The sequence below is a fragment of the Lepidochelys kempii genome, chromosome 21 (genome assembly GCF_965140265.1).
Source record: "Lepidochelys kempii isolate rLepKem1 chromosome 21, rLepKem1.hap2, whole genome shotgun sequence".
In the NCBI taxonomy this organism is placed as follows: Eukaryota; Metazoa; Chordata; order Testudines; family Cheloniidae; genus Lepidochelys; species Lepidochelys kempii.
In genome coordinates this window covers 14,025,055-14,037,888 of record NC_133276.1, presented here as the reverse complement: position 1 = coordinate 14,037,888, position 12,834 = coordinate 14,025,055, and the positions used below count along the sequence as shown (strand labels likewise).

General features: G+C 52.4%; 1 protein-coding gene across 10 annotated transcripts in view; it reads right to left on the bottom strand.

The window, feature by feature from the left end:
* PPFIA4 (PTPRF interacting protein alpha 4) overlaps positions 1 to 12,834 on the bottom strand; it is a 166,066-nt gene that overhangs the window by 139,063 nt on the left and 14,169 nt on the right. The window contains exon 1 of one of the 10 annotated variants that reach the window (XM_073320167.1): positions 10,052 to 10,338. The exons of 8 other annotated variants lie outside the window; for them this stretch is intronic. The gene's annotated coding sequence lies outside the window, so the exon portion shown is untranslated. Of the gene's footprint in view, positions 1 to 9,363; positions 9,385 to 10,051; positions 10,339 to 12,834 lie in introns of those variants that run through there. One more of the 10 variants, XM_073320170.1, reaches the window with a different exon arrangement.

Genomic DNA, 12,834 nt, shown 5'->3' with positions numbered 1-12,834 from the left:
TACCAGTGTTGTTTTTGGTGTAAGATCTCGAGTTTCAGTTGATCTGGGGGTAAGTGACTGGTCTCTTGGGACTTGAAGCAACCTGAATGTGGTGTGATTTTTGGTATAAGTGACCATTTCACCAAAAAGTCCAGTTTGTCTGGGTGGCAAGACAGGCTGGAGAGTCTAAGGGGACCGTCTGTGACTCCATGGTAAGACTGGTATAATGATCCAGGAGTTCAGATTTGTTACTGGTTTGGTGAAATCTGATTATAGAGCACACCACCAATTTGGGGTGTCTGCCCTGTTTCCTGAGAGTCTGCCCTGAGATAGACACTTACTGTGGTGAGCTACACCCCCAGAGTGTGACAGCTTTCTGGACACTAAACAAACAAGTTAGCTTTCTGTCTAAAGAAGTCTTCGTTCACCAAAAATCTTCTGCAGCGTTTCCAGCCAAGGCTGGCTGTGATCCTGTTTTCATGAATGCAAACATGCTTTCCGTTTACTTCCTAGGTGCAGGGGTGTCGTCTTCTTTACCTTCTACTTATGCTCACCGAAGTTCACCCTCTGTACTCAGACAGGATAGCCCCCCATGGCTTATTTTCCTGTGTGCTGATTCCCTGTTGGCTTCACATCTCTTTCCGCTGCCTCCGCACGTAAGTGGGTATCCATTGTGTTCGCTTATGATGCTTAGTTTGCATTCTGACAGAGACTGGCGAATAAACATCTCTGACACCACCTCTGCTGTGACACAGACATGAAGATACTTTCGGTATACGTACATCATTCCTCACATAGCATCTGTACACAGTTCAGGAGACCTCACATGACAGTCTGTGGTGAACCAGGATGTACATATCAGAATCGAGATATTCCTGCAACCCACTTGCCAGTTGGCATGAAGGGGGTCTTGGGTCACACGGAGCCCTGCTACTAGCAGGCTGTCACCACACACTCACACGCACACACACACCATTGCCATGGCACTGCTGACTGCAGGCACACAGGCCATGCTCACAATATTTCCCAAAAGAGAGGAGGTTTTTGTACTGCATTTTAACTTCCAAGTGTCCCAGCCCCAAGAACAGCAGCCCAGATCCACTGGGATTTCCAATAGTTATAATTCTGTAACAGGCATCATGGGTGCCTTCTCCGAATCCAAAGGAGTGAACTGGTAGCCAGCCAGTGAAGGGAGCTCTCCCTTAAGTCATGACAGCTTTATGATGCTTTCCCCGCTATCTTCCCTCCGGCCGATGTACCACATCCACAAGAACTCACAGACCCAGAACGGGGTCACTAGGATCCATGCAGTGCTCTTCTCCCCCCCCGCCACCCAACTTCCACTAACCCATAGGGCTGAAGGGGGCAAAAATTCCAGGGAGGAGCAAGGCCCAGAGAAAATCTCTCAAGCTGGCAGACACCGAAGCAGCCTCGACAGGTTCTGCAGCAACTCCAGACACGGGGGATAATCTAGAGCTGGGCAGAGAAGTTTCGACAGAACCATAGTCCGTTGGACTACGTGGGTCCATCGAATCAGACACCACGGAAACTCTCAGACCCTACGTAAGAGCGTTCCTCAATCTGGCTTCTGAAATGCTGTTTTTTGTCATCCACTGGCCCCTTTTGGGTCACAGAATGGAAACAGGCACTTGTTGCCATCAGCCACAAGTGAGGGAAAAAACAGCCCCTGGAGGCACTGGTCATCCCATGTTGGTGCCTTTTCCAAAGGCTGTTCAGACAGCCAGACCCTAGCTCAAAGCCAGACCTGTTCCAGCATGCTGCACCCATGGGCAGCTGCTTCACACACCAACAACCCAGTAAAGAGTCAAGAATAGATCGGTATCTGGGCTAGGCGGGAGTGGCAACTCCCCCCACTACACGCCCGTATCCTTACAGGAGATGCAGCACTGACTGCAGAAAGTAGCTTTCCAGCACAGGGATTTAGCTGCATTAGCCGACGGCATGAACAGGAACCAACACCAGGTGCTGCCTAAGGCATTGGAGAGGTGAACCGTCTACAGACAGCACTGCCTTCACACACGCCTTCTGGTCTTCAAGAGGCAGCCAGGTACAGAAGAGAGAATGACTTCTCCCTCCAAGCCCTTAACCACCAGCTTGCTGGAGAATTTACTCCTCAGCACGAACGCATACCCAGCACCCCTCCTCAACCCTCGTGCCGGGGGCAGGGCCACGCTTCCTAGCCAGGCTTCCTCTGAGACAACCAGCCTTTGGATAAGAGCCCTGTGATCGGGACACAGAATTGCCACTGGGGCAGGAGGAGACAACTGAAGAGTGATTTAATTGGGGATCGGTCCTGCTTTGAGCAGGGGGTGGGACTAGATGACCTCCTGAGGTCCCTTCCAACCCTGATATTCTATGATTCTAAGAGACGTTCACTCTTGTCTGCAGCCACATGACACGAACGCTTCGTTCGTTCGGCAGGCTTAGAAGCTGCCTCTGTAGATCCACCCTCTTGGAAAGCACCTGCTTGTCATCAAAAGAAATTCAACCTGGATATCTGGAGCATGCATTCTGCCATTCTGAGCTGCAGCCATTACCTCCTTTGTGGAGGGCTTGGAGGTCTGTGGCTGAAAAGCACTAGGTGATATTGGCATCACTGCCAGCTGTGCCATACACAAAAGAAGGCTGGCTAAAAAGGCATCAAGGCCTGGGGACAAGCAGGAGACCCAACAGAGGAGGGGAAACAGCACCAGTAGCCACACTGCAATTTACAGGATGCCCCTGTATCGCTGGCCCAAACAATGTCCTAGAGATGCAACCGATAAAAGCTTTTAAGTAAACAGCAGCGTGTACGTGTACCTAACTGACTTCCACAGAGCCTGCCTGGAATACATATTGCTGCTAGACACACACGGAGTGCCCAAGATTGCGGGAGAAACTCCCCTCATCAATCGAGAAATTGTAAGCATGTCATTAAAGCCTGCAGGGTGATGCACAGGGCAGAGTTAAGGATGCAACTTTAGCCTCATTGATTCCCGGCTTGAGCATGTAGCTGGGCAAGCTGAATATCGCCTTCTCATTGTGTTTTGCATGGGTTCCCTTGAACGGGCACGTGAAGCCAGAGGAAGCGGAGCAGAGGGAGAGGGGAGCAGCGCAAGCAGCTCATGGGAATGCTGCGATTTGGCATCGTTTCCCTATTTTTAGGGAGGATTTGAGGCACCAGGATTTGAAAGAGCAGCGCTGACCTTCAGCGAGATGAAGGGGGTCAACTTGAAAACACTCCAAAAATCTGAAGAGCAGCATGGTTTGCAGCCGTGCTGCCGAGATTCAAAGGAGGCCCCTTCCCTTTCCCAGGAGGAGCGCGATTCAGAGCTGTTCGTACCACAAAAGGCAGCGCTGGCTATTAGCTCAGCTCAATTTCCATTCAGCTCCCTCCTAAAATGTCAGCTCCACAGAGCTAAACTAATTCAGTGAGTTCTGCAGCCTGGCCGTGATCTCCCAAGCCCAGCGCTCCCCGGGGTCAGCCCTGAGCAGATCCTCTAGCCAGTCATCCAGAGTCCACATCACTCCCCAGCTAAAAAGCCCTTAGAGGCTGGCTCTATCTGGAGGCACCAGAGCGGCTGTGCCCTGGTCCATGCTATACTACCCATCGGCTCAGCTCTGCCTGTCGGTCTGCCTACAGAGGACAGCTCAGAATAGCTTCAACATTACCATGCCCCTCCCACGCCAAACTCCAAGGGCAGAGACCCCATCACTCCAGCCCCATCCAGCAACACACAATGTCACCAGCTAGCAGGACGGCTGCAGCTTTCATACTCTTCCACTTCAGATTGTGTCATTCCCCTGCCACATCCATCCCTGACTCCCTATGCCATGGGCCAGTGCAGAGCTCCTTCAGGCACCTGTCTGCAGTCACAAGTGGCATTGTGAGGTTGGGCTCTTCCTTGATGGGTTCTGTATGGAGACTCACAGAATCCTAGAAACACAGATGTGGGGCTGCAAGGGACCCTGAGAGGTCATCAAGTCCAGCCCCCTGCACTGAGGCAGGGCCAAAACCCCTGACAGAGGTTTGTCCAGGCTGGTCTTAAAAAACTCCAGTTCTGGGGATTTCACGACCTCCCTAGGTCACCTGTTCCAGCACTGAACTACCTTGGGAGTTTGAAAGCTTTTCTGAAAATCCTATCTAACTAGCCTTTGCTGCAAGCTAAGCTAATTCCTTCTTGTCCTGCCCTCAGTGGCCACGAACAATAGATCACTGTCCTTTTTATAACAACCTTTCACATAGTTGAAGAAATATGTTCCCCTTCAGCCTTCTCGTCTCAGGACTAAACATGCCCAGTCCCGTCAGCCTGTCATCATAGGTCACATTTTCCAAACCTCTGATAATTTTTGTTGCTCTCCTCTGGACTCTCTCCAATTTGTTAACCTCTTTCTAATCACATCTGGACACAGTACTCCAGCTGGGGCCTCACCAGTGACAAGTGGAGCAGCACGGTTACCTCCTGCGTCCCACATACAACACTCCTATTAACATATCCCGGAATTACATTTGCCTTTTCCGCAACAGCATCGCACTGGTGACCCGTTCAATTTGTGAGCCATGGCAACCCCCAGCTCCTTTTCACTAGTACTAGCCAGTTATTCCCCATGTTGTATTTGTGTAGTTGATTTTTTCCTTCCAAAGTGAAGTACTTTACACTTTTCTTTATTGAATTTCATCTTGTTGATTTCAGACCAATTCTCCAATTTGTTGAGGCCGTTCTGAATTCTAACCCTGTCCTCCAAAGTGCTTGCAGCCCCTCTCCCCACCAGCTTGGTGTCATCGTCTAGAACAGCAGAAGATATTGGGACCACAAGAACATCCCAGTCAGAACCATGAGGTTCTAAGAAGCCAGATGGTCCCCAGCTGCCTCAGCTCCTGCCACTGAAGCCCCAATTCCTATCAAAGCAGGACTCCAAGGAGAAGGGAAGACTGGTGGGGAGTGAGACGACACAGAGGCAAGAGACAATGCTCTAAGTGTGCCATAGTTAAGGTGGGCAACCCCTCTTCACAGTGGTATCTGCATGCCCCCACTTCCGGGATTCTAGCAGGAACAGAACCCCCAGGAAGGTGCACCGAAGAGTTCAGAGTAGACCAAGGTGGCAGAACTGCTGTCCTAAAGCGAGCCTCAGGTCTAGATGCCAAATCAAGACTGTCGTGCTGCACAGACTAGTGAAGACAACTGCAGACTTTGGAGAAGGAAACACTGCAGAGGCAGCCGGGGCTGCAGTTAGTCCTAGGAGAACCCATTGGTGGGTGTGTTACAAGGTCCCCTTCTGCGCCCGACACACAAAGCGTGAGTGGTTATAGCCCCCAGATAGAGCACTTCGGCTCTGTAGCTCAAGCTGTAGCCACTCTTGCTTTCAGCTGCGGACGTCCCTGTTCGATCCCTCGTGGGTCAGCAATGAGTCACCTGGACTATCTGCATCTACCAAAGCTAACAAGCAACGGATCACTGGGGTCAAAACCCCAAGGAAAAGCTCTCCAGGCACATAGTCCTGACACCCCTAGAAAGAAACTCGGGTGGCGGGGAACCAGTGACTCTGGGGGTGCGGGGCTGTGGCAGGGATTGGGGCAGCTTCTCCGGGCAGCCAGAGCTCTGGGCAGCTCCTCCAGGCAGGTGGGCCGGTGCATGGGCTTGGGGTGGCTCCTCTGGCCGTGGTGGGGGGGCTCAGGCTTCCTCTGGCCCCTGTGGGGGCGGAGCTTCAGGCAGAAGGGACGGGGCAGGGGGGTAGCCTCCCTGAACGGGATGGGGGAGGTTGTAACACAGACGCCAGCACAGCCATTACGCTAGGGGTTGCCAACCCCTGGTGCTGTGACAGCAGGATGTACCAGGGTGGTCTCCATCACGGCCGTGCTCGTTAGGCACCAGTGACACGGCAGGCTCCACTCAGCCTCTGCTGAGGTGGTGGAGGTATTAGATTTCCATCAGTCAGCCAGGGTGCACAGTGCCCCCCCTCCCCAGCTCTTCTTCCCCCAGATTAATGCCACCCCCCTCAGTACAGCACCAATGCCATCCAGTGCTTTGCTCCAAGGGCAGCAAGCGAGAGGGGCGTCTACCTAGGGAGTGCGACAGCCACCACCACCGTAGTGAGCAAGCACCTGGGCGTCTTTGGTGTAGAAACTCGTGAGCCAGGGCAGGGCTGCTCCCCTCCTTTCACAGATGGGGCACAGAGGCACAGGCCGGATTAAATGACTTGCCCAAGGGCCTGTGACTAAGTCAGGAATTGAAACCACGTCTCTCGCGTCACGGACCAGCAGCCTACCCACTATACCACCTTTCCTGCCCGTTCCCATCCAGCCACCCTGAGCACCGGCCGGCCAGGGCTGCACTGCAAGAGCGGACGTGCAAGTAGGAGACAAACAAGAGAAACGCGACTTGGGATCATTTTGTGGGCCTGCACCGTGCGAAGCTCTTTCCCACGAGAACACAGTCTCCCTGTACGCCCTGAGAGCCCATGCACACAGCGCTCGTTATACCTCATTCTGCGACAGGCAATGGCTCTCCCCAGCGTGTAACTCCCCGACAGACACAGGGTATGTCTACCCTGTGGGGACTCTCCCAGATTCGCGATGCCAGCCTACACTGATGGAAGGGGTTTTTCCATTGCTGTGGGAACACCGCGCCCCAAATGACGGTAGCTACATCGAGGGAAGCATTCTTCCATCAACACAGCTGCATCTACACTAGGGGCTACCCTCACTTATGTAGCTGTGCCATCCTAACTTAAGCGTAGGCCAAGCCCCATACACGGGTCTGGAGAAGACCAGAAAGCAAAGCTCCAAGTGTACCCTAAATGGCAGAACACAGAGTCCACATTTTTCAGAAGCAGCCAGGTGCGTTTGGGAGCCTCTGGGTTTTTTTTGGAGCCCACCCTGGGCACCTTAAGGTGTCTCCAGAATCGGGCACCCAAAGCCAGTGGTGATGAAGATTGGGCTCTATGCTCATGCAGAAAAAGGTTCTTCAGACTCGTGATCCAGGAGGTGTTGTCCTGACCAAGGAAGGTCCACCTTGGCTTCCAGCCATCGTGAGAACTCAATGCAAGTGTGAGTAACGGAGAAGCTTGGCTCCAAGGTCTGCAGCTACTTGCACAGCTCTGGTCCCATGCCTGACTGTGCACAGTTCAAGGGGATCAGACCAGGAAATGTCATTGGCGAGTCAGGTGCAATGGGAAGAAGACGAACAATCCTCCAGTAGAGGAAAGGCCCAGGGAAATCCCATGACATGGGCTGGGTCTCAATTAGGGCACAATGAGAATTCTAATAGAGAACAAGCAGCAGCGAACAGCCCTGGCTATACAGGGAAAATGCATCACGTAACTAAAACATGTAATGTGTACGGAAGATGGCAGATGTATTGCTGAAACATAGCCACCGATCCACGATCAGCTGGCACATTTCAAAACACACCATGTCTGTCACAGTCCAGGATCCAAAAAAACGACTGCATTTAGCTTGGTGGGAGGGAACACAGTTGAGGCAGTGTGGCCTAGTAGAAAGAGCATTGACCTAGTACTCAGAAGATCTGGTTTCTATTCCCAGCTCTGCCACAGGCCTGCTGGGTGAAACTGGGCAAATCACTGCCCTATCAGTGCCTCAGTTTTGCCATATGTAGAATGAGGATGAGGATACGGACCTTCTTTGTAAAGTGCTTTGAGATCTACGGATGAAAAGCACCTAGAGAGCTAGGTAATATTACTAGGAAAGCAGCCACATAATGCATTTTCCTTAGTATAGACAGACCAGCCTGGTGTGGCTTCATGATTCGTCCTCAAAGACACAAGGTTCTTAAAAAAAAAAAAAAAAAAACCTGGCAATTAAAACACAAGGGTGACACAATCAGACAAGGACCATCATTAAGTATTTCATCCCTGCAGACTGAATTAAGGCAGCCGAAAAAGAAAACTTTTGGGCCTTTTCGCTAAGTGACAAGAAGATATGAAGGAAAGGATACCACAAGGGAGAAAACTGGACCATTAATAAATGCGGAGGGGGGAGAACATGGCTGGGCCACTGAACTCCTTCAAACTAGTCTTCTTCTAGAGATAACTTTTCTTAAACCCTACTTGTCCAGACTATCTAAAAATAGCAAGTGATGAGAGGATACAACTGGGAAGCTCAGAACATCTAAAGTCAGCCACACTGGATAATGCCCATCCGAAAACTGACAAGCTGGCTGACAAGCCTGTTGAAGTGCTAACAAGACGACAGGAAATCAGCAAATGTAGTACTGATCTTCCGAAAAAGAAAAGAGTGATACTGACTATTACAGTCTTAACGTCTAGAGGACAAAGGAAACCATGCTAAACACAGTGTTGGTGGTTGAGAGCTATGAAGCCTCAAATGGCATGCATTCCAGCGGTTCACATGCCACTTCTCTCCAAATCTACCACCACAATGGTCCATATAAACCAGAGAGCATTTGCTAACAGTCTTCACATTTGACTGGGTACTTTGTGAAGGGCCCTCAGCCTTGTTCTCCCATCCGTCTCAGTCTTTGACTTTCATGGCATGATATAAGGCCCACCTGTTTTATCCGGTCACTTAGGGAGACAAGAATGGAGGGATTTTTGCTTTACCGAGGGCATTTAAAGTAGACACCCTTCAGCAGGACCGCAGATTTGTTTAAGTGTGCAAGGGGCAGACTTCAGAAACTTATATCACTGGATTCATCCCATCTTTTCCCACCAAATTGGAGCATGTTAGTGGATGCATGAGTTGCAGTGAGGACAGCTAATGTACACCTCTCAGCTAATGTACACCAGCGTGAGTCTCCGATCCCGGGAAGTCTGTAGGGCTGGCAGCTAGACTGTGTGTGTGTCTCTCTCTCTCAGTGGGTAACGGCTACACTGCAAGTGAAGGTGTGATTGAAGCACAGGTAGCCATACCCATGCCAGCTCTCCTCTACTTAGCACAGATAACAAAGGGAGTGTAGCTATGGTAAGATGGGCTTCAGCACGGACTAGCAACTGGAGTTTATATCCAGGGTCCCTGGCAGGCTTGGACTCTGGTTGCTAGCCCATGCCACCTTATCTAGATTAAAGCTTGCACGGGTATGCTTATCTGTACTATGACCACACCTTCACGAGCTGCATAGACATACCCAGGGAGAGAGACAAGACCCTGGGGAGGCCCGTTATACGGTCACTTTTCAGGGAACAATTGCCCTTTAAGACTTGTGTGTGGAGACAGTAGCAGAGCTGGGAAGAGACCCCCAACCACGACAAGCTCCTGACTAACCCCCCTACCCCCCGGCCATGGTCCCTCCCTGTAACATGATTTGCAGAGAAACAGAGACAGTACGTTTATCTGTGAATCCACAGGCACAAAGGAAAGACAGTTTGCCACAACCCTGCAGCCCAGCTGATGCTGTGAAATCTGACCTGGCCCTGGCAAGCAGCATGCTGTACAGCAGGTGCCCACACCGGAGGGAGGAGTTCTCACAGACCACCCTCATTCCAGCTCCTACCCAGCAGACAAACAAACAGAGAGACATTATTAGACCCTGGCCAATTTACTCTCCCATTTTACTCATTCTTACCAAGAAACCCTCCTGTTTTTCTTACTAAATCTGATGATTCCCCCCCCCACAAACACACACACCCAGCTCCGCCCAAGCTGCAAACAGTGGCTACACACAGCAACAGCTTAGATTTCCCATCGCCGGCTCCCTTCCCCGTTGCATCTCCATCACCTCTTCCCCAGATGCTCACAAGCTGCATTTGTGGATACAATTCTCAGCCTGGGAGACTTGAAGGGATTTCATAAAAACACACACACCCCACAACCCCTCCCTCTCCTCCCATCAGCTCAGCACTGGAGGCAGACACAGCCTGTGGGGTTGCCTCATTGTTCAAACTCTCAGAGCACGCCCCGGGTTCAGACCATCTTGCTCTGTACTGTATCCGACAATACGAGCATTTTTTTTTTTTTTTTTTACAGATCTCGACAAGCGCGAGGTGAAGGCAGCCAGAGCAACCCTGCGATGAGAGACGCAGCTGCACAGTGGCAGGGCTCTTTATAACCCACTTCACCATCTTACAGTGTTAAAATGTACAAAGGAAAACAAACCAGCCAAAGCCACAGCGGTACCCAGAGCCGACTTCCCGTCCGCAGGACCTCGCTGGAAGCTCCTCCGTGGCTCACAGGACTCTCCCCTTCAGCGGAGGCAGGCAAAGTGAACCCAGCCCCGCAAAGACGCAGGCAGGTCCCCATGCAGCGAAGGAGCCCTTCCCTCAGTCAGGAAGAGCACTCGCCACTATCCCCGTTGGCAGGGATGCCCCGAGCACGGAGCCCCTTTGGCAAGCTAGCAGCTGAGCCGCGGCTCTGCCATGCCCTTTAGAACCCAGAACCGACTGCCTGCCTGCTTCCATCACAGCGCAGCGAGCCGCAGCCACCTGCACGGACGTGCCCCCTCGTTCTCCTTCCCCAGCCCCCCCATTTCTCACCCCTCTCCTCCCTGGCTCGCAGTCCATGCTAGCTGTTAGCCAGATTCATACCAGCCAGAAACTGCAGCTAGCAAATCCACCCCCTCAACACACCCAGCATACACTCACAGGGAAAGATCTGGCACACCACAGATCCGCAGGACTGGCTGCCGGATGCTCTCCCCCCAGCAGCCTCCCTTAAGGAGAGTCTAGCATTCATCCAAATCTGTGGAGGATCTGTAGGAGCAGAGGGATTTTCTAACCTCTCCCCTAGGATTTGCTCTGAAAGCTCAGACCCCGGTCACCAAGGCCAATGGGGTCAAACAGACCACGCCGGACCCTTTAGGAAGCCAGTCACGACCCCTGGGCAAACTCCCAATTTACCTTGAAGAGAGGCCCAGCAGGCCAAGGGCAGAGGCAGCGAGTGACAATTGGGTCCCAGTCGCCTCTGTGGGGCTAGAGGTGCAGGACCATGGCAGGAGAAGCAGGGTACGGAGACCTCAAGGGGCAGGAAGGGAAGCTGCTCGAGGAAACGGCAGTGCGACGAGACCAAGCTCCACAGGCAACTGCCTTTTTCTTCTGTGTTTGTACAGCGCCTGGCACAGCAGAGCCCAGGTCCATGACTGGGATCCCGGGTACTATCAGCAATGCAAATAATGGGGCGGGGGGCAGAGACAAGGAGAAGGAAGTGGTTGGGCAGAGCCACCCCAGAGACCATGCAGGAGCCCTCCGAGCTCCTATGTTTAAATACTGCCGTGACAAACATTCCACATGCCCAAGCCAGAGAGCGAGCCACACACGGAGGCTAGGGGAAGGGTGCTGCTGGAGAACAAGGAGCTGGTGCCAGGGGAGAGAGGCTACTGGGTGCAGCAGGGGGACAGGCTGCCTGGCAGCTGCAACAGGAGCCTGTCCAAAGGGAAGCAGTAGGTGCTGGAACTAAGGGGGCTGCCGCACCCCTGGGCTTGACGTGGTTTCCATCCTATCCAGGGTTGACAGTCTGGTTCAATGGCTCGCAGCATCCCCCACCGTACACATTGTTCCAGCGCCCCTGGTAAGCCGCGTCATTGCCCACACCCGAGAGCCAGCAGCCGAGGAAGACTGACACCAGGCCAGGTGGAGGGGATGGCCGCACGGCAGGGAAGGCTGGGAGGGGTGAAAAGGGTCCAAGTTACAGAAGAGTCTAGAGAAGCCACTGAGCAGGGAGCTGGCATCTGCAGCCCTGGGCACCAAGAGGTTGGGGGAAGCAGCCAGAGGGAATGTCTCATGTGAGCTAGCCCCAGGAGGGACTGGGGGAACAGACTCAGACCAGCCTCTTTACTAAGATATTGGTACCACCGAGGAACCTACTGTTCCTGGAAATTCAGGCCTCCACAAAGGAGGCCTTCTCCAAACTGATGCAGGACATCCGCCATGGAGGTGCTCAAGGCAGATAGCAGCGCCGAGGGCCATAGTATATTGCGCATTGCTTGGGCAGAAGGATGGCCTAGTGGTTAGGGTGCTCGTCTGGGACTTGAGACCCAGGTTAGATTCTTTGCTTTGCCACAGACTTCCTCTGTGCCCTTGAGTGAGTCACTTACCCCCTCTGTGGCACAGTTCCCCACCTGTAAAGTGGGAATAACATCACAGCCCGACCGCACAGATGTGCTGGGTGGATAAATACAGTAAGGGCTGCGAGCTGCTCAGATACTACGGTAACAGGGGGCAGATAAGCACCTAAGTGAGATAAAAGCCCTTGTCAGCTCATTCTGTAGAGTCAAGGAAAAAAGCTGCATGATACAATTATCGCAGTGAGCCTCACCTTCCTAATCACGTCCGCTTCCTCCACCAGAGCTATTTTGGGTGGCCACGCTTCGTCTGAACTCATTCAGAGCTATTTAGCATTCCAGGGAGTATCTGAGTCCTGCCGGATGCAACAGCCACCCAGTGAAACCCTCAGACAGGTTTCACACTCCTCTTTGCAGCCTCATTTGTGATCAAAGTTGGAATGAGGAGGGCTCCATACCTATTCAGGCTTTTCTGTCCCCCAGCCCACTACTGTCCATGCAGGCCAACGAACCCCAGAAGAGGCCAGGGAGTGGGGCAAATGCTCATTATTTCTAGCAAGCTTGTCTCTCTGCCAACATAGGACCCCTATAAATTAAGGCCCAAAAGGGACTTTGTGATCATCTGGTCTGGCCACCTGCATAACACAGGCCAGAGAATTCCTCCCACGGATTCCTGCATCAAGCCTTCAATTGTGGCTGAGCGCGAGCAGAGCATTTGGAAGACATCCAGTCTCATTTCCAGGTGCCCAACTCATGGAGAATCCGTGGTAACTTGTACCAACGGTTTGTCACCCTCGCTACACCTTAGTCGCTGTTTGAGTGTGTCTAGCTTCAATTTCCAGCCACTGGATCCTCTCCTTTCACAGGAGAATTGCTCCCAGAT